This window comes from Triticum dicoccoides, chromosome 1A (assembly GCF_002162155.2).
Source record: "Triticum dicoccoides isolate Atlit2015 ecotype Zavitan chromosome 1A, WEW_v2.0, whole genome shotgun sequence".
NCBI classification, from domain to species: domain Eukaryota; kingdom Viridiplantae; phylum Streptophyta; class Magnoliopsida; order Poales; family Poaceae; genus Triticum; species Triticum dicoccoides.
This window is the reverse complement of record NC_041380.1, coordinates 551,321,953-551,329,118: the sequence shown is the minus strand read 5'-3', so window position 1 is coordinate 551,329,118 and position 7,166 is coordinate 551,321,953. Positions and strand designations below refer to the sequence as shown.

Sequence of the window (7,166 nt, the reverse complement as noted above, 5' to 3'; positions counted from 1 at the left end):
GTGTCCCGAACTTGGGGTCCTTTGTATTAACTTGAGATGTGGGTATTGAGATGGAGATGGCTCAGCGTGAGTTTGTGGTTTATCAGGCTTATGATTTTGACCTGATTTAATGATACGAGCCATCTGTTATATTTTCTGTAATATAGGTTTTGTTCTATGCAAATAGCAGGTTATTGTTCATATTATTATTATTTTTTGCCTTGCATTGGATGGTTATGTAGTGAACATGCTTCTGTGAGCAAACATTACTGTTTAGATCCGGACATGGCAAAAGGGCAATCGATGTATCATATCCTTGCCCACTCATGAAGCTGATAAATAGTTTGACATTTTTAGAATGGATTATCTATTTCACTACAGTAAAGCTATAATTTTATGATGGTTCATTTTCACCAAAATTTGGCTGCACCTCGACAGCAGACTATGTGATAATTTGTAATAGAGTCTGTAGAACTGAGCAACACACAGTTCCCAAAAGTGTGCACCATGCTGTTACTGAGACAAATCTCCTGATGCAGTATGGAGGGAATTTGTGTGGGGAGCAATTGCAGGCGCATTTGGAGAAGGCATGATGCATCCAGTTGACACCCTGAAGACAAGGCTTCAGAGTCAAGCTATAATGTCAGGTGCTAAGGTGTGGGATCGTTTTCCTAAAAATTTCCATTCACTTTACATGGCCATGAGCTGTAGAGTTTCTTGTTTTATTGAATGATTTTGACACATGGATGCCATGCCTTTCTTCACTTGTTCTGAACAGGCTCAGAAGAATATTTTCCAGATGGTCAGGACAGTTTGGGCTTCTGATGGACTGAGAGGTTAGTAACCCCTCTGATTTTTAGTGGAAAAAGAGAGTGAAAATCCTGGAACACTGTAGTATTAGCTTTGTGAAAATCAGAAAAAATCTCCCTGTGCCTGAGCCCTGAGATTTGATTGACCTTATTCAGAGCTCCAATAGTCATCTTGTAAACTTCAGTACGCTTGCCATATTTCAGGTTTTTACAGAGGAATTAGTCCAGGCGTTACTGGTTCACTTGCTACAGGTGCAACATATTTTGGTGTTATTGAATCAACAAAGACATGGCTGGAGAACAATAATCCCAATCTTAGTGGTCATTGGTCTCACTTTATTGCTGGAGGAATTGGTGAGAAATTGTTTACTTTATGTGTACTGTATTTTACCCCCCAGAAAATCTGCATGATGCTGCTTAAAATTTGTGAATGCTTATTATCAGAATGTTACTAGGATTTAGAGGCAGAAACTGATTTTTACACGCTGTCTACATCGAGTTCTCAATAAGTTATTCTTTGTCATTTTTAGTGTCACAGTCTCTGCATATTCAAACTTTTCTGTTTTTCTGCTTCGTCACTCATGTAATGCTGTATTGATATAATTTGTCTTTTCATTGGAATAATGTGCTGCTTCATTGACACCACACAAACTTTTGAATGCCCACTCCAGGAGATACACTTGGATCTTTTATCTATGTGCCTTGTGAAGTTATGAAGCAACGGATGCAAGTCCAAGGCTCCAGCAAATCTTGGGCACTAAATGCTACAAAAGGAAATGTTTCTCAATCTCCTGGCACTCAGATGTATGGGTACTATAATGGAATGTTCCATGCTGGTTCTTCTATCTGGAGAGATCATGGTGTGAAGGGACTCTATGCAGGGTACTGGCACTGACTGCTTGTTGCTAGAATAAGATCTTCTGTTTTCTGAAGAGAGAAAATGAGTTTAAACATATAGTATCTTCAAGGAGCAGATTAGCTGATTGTTCAGTCAATAATTTATTTTCCTCCATTCTAAAATCGAATCCAAGGAAGTATGCTAGCAGACTTGAATACTGTGATACAAGTATAGGAGTATCAATTTTAAAAGTTATCACAATTTTTTGAGTTATTTATGCGCACATTTTTGAAGCATGAGTATGTTTGTTCATGGAATAAACTTGGTCAACTTTTGTGTAAAAAAACCCTGATACTATTCTGCACATGATGATAGTCTATTTGTCACACATTTTAGTTTTGCTTCAGTTACACAACCATTTATTTCTCGCAGATATGGGTCTACGCTTGCCAGGGATGTCCCGTTTGCTGGCCTAATGGTAAGTGAGAATTCAGCTTATGCTTTTCTCATGTTCTTGTAACTTTGGAAACCTGTTCGCCTCTTGAAAGAAATGTTTATCTTTATGTTTGGCCAACTCCTATAGCTAGTAGGTAGTAAGATGGCTAGATCTTGGTCATGACATTCAACTCCAGATGTTGTGGATATTGGTTTTGTCTGACACTATTATGTCATGGCTGGATCTGTTCATTTAAAAAAAAAAACTGCTTGTGGGCTGCAGAAAATTTAAGATATTTTCCTTCCAATCCTTTTTATGTGCATGATCTTTGGCATCTCCAGGTAACTTTCTATGAAGGGTTGAAAGAACTTACTGTGTATGGGAAGAGGAAGTATTTGCCAGACAGTGATTTACAAGTCAGCAACTCTTTTGAAGGGCTTGTTCTAGGAGGATTATCAGGCGGTAGGTCTGGTCTATTATATACTCCCTCCGTCCCAAAATTCTTGTCTTAGTTTTGTCTAGATACGGATGTATCTAGTACTAAAATGTGACTTGATACATCCGTATTTAGACAAATCTAAGACAAGAATTTTGGGACGGAGGGAGTATATTTGATAAATCACATTGTTGGTATCATGTTTCTTGAGAATCCCAAAGTGTTTAGCCTGTTGATTTACCACTCTTTTCCAATGTGTTTTGCAGGTTTTAGTGCATACTTGACAACCCCCTTGGATGTCATCAAGACAAGACTTCAAGTACAAGGATCAACAACTAGGTACATGGCAAAATCGGACCCTTGTGATTGACACACGCATCTGTTTTTCTGCTAGCCAGTTTGATATTTATTCGATGCACATTGATATTTTCCTCCCCATCTTTCTGTTAACCTCTAGAACCATTAGTTCTCTACACATCACCGTGACAAAGTTCATTTCCCGTTCCGTTTGATAGCATGTGATTTGTCTCCCAGGCTACTAAGTCTCTTCTGTTTTGTAATACAACAATCAGGTACAATGGATGGCTGGATGCTATAAAAAAGACATGGGATGCTGAGGGAGTGAATGGCTTATTCAAGGGAAGCGTCCCTCGGATAATATGGTATATACCCGCATCTGCATTCACGTTCATGGCGGTGGAATTCCTGAGAGAGCATTTCAACGAGAAGGCCGATACAGATGCGGAGACGGCCTTGAACTAGCCTACCTGCTGAGTCTGAGGCTGAGGTGCAAGAGAGAATTGACCCAGAGGATTTTTTGGTTTGTCTGACAGCGGAGTTCCATTTGGCTGATGCAGGAGTAGATATGCATTTTCAGCAATGCAGAAACATATGTAGGTAGAAGAGAGAAGTAGAGCTGGCTGTCCTTCGTTAAGTCGGAGATTTTTGGGAGTTAGAGACCAGCCGTCTTGGAGCTAGTTGCCTGTACCAATTCCATTTGTAGCCCCTACCATTTGTGCCACATTGAAGATTCTAAATGCAGTTGCGATCTATAGCTAGTATTCCTTGTGTTTGGCTTCTGAAGCTCTTAGTTTTCGACGAAGATCATATGCAAATGTTCAGTGTCATGCGTCTCATACATTTTCTACCTATAAAAATCTGGGCGGATTCTAGGCTGGTCTTGGGTCGTTTGCCTGCTGGGTTCTGGGCTTGGGCCTCGGCATGCAGTACAGTAGCAGGCCGGTCGGACTAGCGAGGCGACGCACGAAATCAGTAATTAAGACCCCTTTTTCTTCTAAAAGAGAAGAAGTAATTAAGACCCCTAAAAAAAGAAATAAGTAATTAAGGATCACTCTTTGCAAAGGTCACTCTCACCTTTGCAAGTTGCGACAAATGGTGCATTGATGTGCCCTACTTGTCACAAGCTATGCAGTGTGCCACTTGTCGAAACTTAAAAGCTTTCCCTTTTTTCTATCCGTTTATTTAAAATGTTTTATCTCCTAAATTGTGCATTCAAATCTTGAACCGTATCCACCATTGAATTCCTCGCGTTGAGATCTTCAAAATTAGATCCCATGTTGATAAGTTTTGACGAACTTTTTGTTTCATGAAAAAACCCGGACCGGAAGCACGTTTTTTTTCTTTCCAAAAGAGGCACGAGTGTGCCTCTCACGGAAAGAAAAAAAGAAAACATTTTTTTCGTTTCCAAGAGGCACGCCGTGCCTCTCACGGAAGAAAAAAAAGAAAACATGTTTTTTTTTTCTTTCCTATCTCTTGCGGAAGCAAAACCGTGCCTCTCGCGGAAGGAAAACAAAAAGAAAATACAATTTTTTTTCCGTTTTCGACCATGCCTCTCGCGAAAGCAAAATTCGTGCCTTTTACGGAAGCAAAACCGTGCCTCTCGCGGTAAGGAAAACAAAAAGGACAACATATTTTTTTTCTGTTTTCAAGTGGCACGCCTCCTGGAAGCAAAACCGCGCCTCTCGCAGTAGAAAAAACACGTTTTTTTGTGCTAAATTATTTTTATCCAAAAGCTAAGAAAAACCGGTGGAAATAAAAAAGCCGAAAAAACCATCTAAAAAGTCAAAGACGTATGTAAAAAAATAAATAATAAAATCCGAAGAGAGCATTCAGAATGCGACATGTGGTGGCGGCTGAGAGCGCGCCACAGAGGCTACCGTAGGAGCGCTCCTTTGTTAGTTGCTCCCCTACTATTAGGAATGCAGGATGCTGACGTGAGCAGCAAGGTACACGATCGATCGCTAGCTCGGATGCATACATATGTGCGTAGGAAAAACCGGGGGCTCCTATTTGGCGCATAGGGCGCTGTCTAGCGCCCTAGCGTGTACCCCCCACTCTGAATCGGTCGCACAGTGGGTTGGCCTAGTTTTTCCAGGATATTCACTGAATTCTCGCCTAGTTTTGGGAAGGTTTCTAGAAGCTTCCCTGAACCGGGACTTTTTTCTTGTTTTTTTGTTCGGGTTTTTCTTTTCTTTTCTTTTGTCCTTTTCTGTTTTTCTTTTTATTTTATTTTCTCTCTTTTCTTCTTTACCTTTTCACATTTTTTGCCAATTTTATTTTAAATTCATGAACATTATTTTGTTTATCAGATTCAAAAATATTCAACAATGTAATGTTTATCGAATTAAAATTTTGTTCATTGAATTAAAAAAATGTTCATCAAATTCAAAAAATGTTCATTGAATTAATTTGTTTTTATCATATTCGAAATTTGTTCACTTTTTTTAAAAAATATTCTTCAAATTCAAATATTTTTTTCATCATTTTTACAAAAAGTGTTCAGTGAATTCAAAATTTGTTCACCCATTTTCAATAAAAAATGTTCTTAATACTGGACAATTTTTTCATCAAGTTAAAAAGAAGTCCATAGAATTTTGAATTAGCAATTTTTTTGGAATTTATGAATATTTTTAATTCACAAACATTTTTTAAATACGTAATTTTTTTCCGGAAATCATGAACATTTTTCTAAACCAGAGCATGTTATGATTTCTGGAACATTTTCCCAAAAAATCATTTTTCCTTAAATTTTGAACTTTTTTGATTCAGATTTTTTTAAAGAAGAAAAAACAGGAAAAAACATGGAATTAAAAAACTGGGGCTCCCAACGCCGCTTATGGGCAGGCCCATGAGGGGCGTGTAGGAGGGGAGTGGGTGCGCGCTCGCATGTTCGCCAGTGCCCCACGCGCGAAATAGGAGCTTGACGAAAATCCATGCTTGCTCGTTTCCTTTCTTCCTGCGTCATCGGGTAGTGCGCCAGTTGTCGCAACCTGGAGAGATGCGAGTGACTTTGCAAAGAGTGCTCCTTAATTAGTGGTTTTGTATTAGTGAGTAACGCACGTCTTCTACGCAGGAAGGGGCCATAATCCTAGACATACAGAGAAATACGGGCATCTCGTGGGCATCTTCAAAACTAATTAATCTCCACCTTCTGATTTTCATGGGATGGGCTCCGCCTCACTCCTTATTACAAAACAGTAAAACAAAGTTAGCTACAGCCATCCACAGCAATTTGACGTTTTCAGCTGTCGGATCTCACGTACGAACGCATCAGATTGGTTTACCCTCCCGCCGCACGCACCATGACCATTTTAAACTATTACTGCACACATCATCTTCGGCCAAACGTGCCCGGGCCGCTGCTCCGAGGGACGAGCTGCGCGCTCTCATATCATTTGGACCAAGAAACAGTTAACTGTGCCTTCATTCTAGCCCATTGTGCGGTTCGTTTCCTAAAAAAAGGTTACTCCAACAGCAACTTCCAAACCCTCCAGCGGCACGCACGCCGTCTCCACCAGCGGCGGGGGCGCCGGCCGCCGGCTCATCCCGCTGCTCCCCACAAGAAAAAAAGTCAGGCAGAACACCGAGCAATTGCGACAAGGTGGCAGCGGTACCTGCTGGCGATGGCGAGTAAGTTTGCGACTGCGATGGCGCATGGCAGCGTTCGTTTACGAGCGGACGAATTGTTTTGCCCTCTTCCAAGATGGTTTCACCATGTACTCTGTGTCAGATATTTTGTTTCAATCTCCTGCATGCCCTGCCCTATCTTGTTATTGATTCTTTACTGCTTTGGAGATTTTTTAAGGTTTGCTGTTGGTAATGAATTGGGGAAGAAAGCCCGCTACCCTCTGCCACAGTTCCAATCGAAAATCTGTATTGTTTTCTCCCTATGCTCCAAATTGTTCATTAGTGGTAAGAGTTAATACATGAGGTTCTTTTGTATGCCGACATTTCACTCAGTTTGCCTGTCTGGGTTTAAGATATGAAGTTCCTACTATGAGATTGCAGTATGTGTACCTAGCTAATTTTTACTAAATGTAAATGTTAGGAATGATTTACATCAGTTCACATGTTTTCATCTCTTGGTATTTCTTCCACTAAGTTGAAGGTTTGTCCTATGACACGGGAACCCACAAAAATTTCGTCAAGTTATGAACGATGAGGTAAAATACTGCTTCATGGCATCCGTACATAAATCACAAGCCAAGTGTTGCACGGCAATATGCAACCCTCGGTGCCATTAATTTCCTTATGCTAACAATGTTTTTGTATATAAAATGATTTCAGCTGCTTGATGGAAGAAATTAATACACAGTAATGCAAACAACGGACAATATGATGCTAGATGAATAAGGTGCTTATTCGATA

At 40.1% G+C, this 7,166-nt stretch overlaps 1 pseudogene; it reads left to right on the top strand.

Moving 5' to 3' along the window:
• The window catches only part of LOC119288397, a 5,265-nt pseudogene extending 1,715 nt beyond the window's left edge, over nucleotides 1-3,550 (top strand).
• Nucleotides 3,551-7,166: the final 3,616 nt, after the last annotated feature.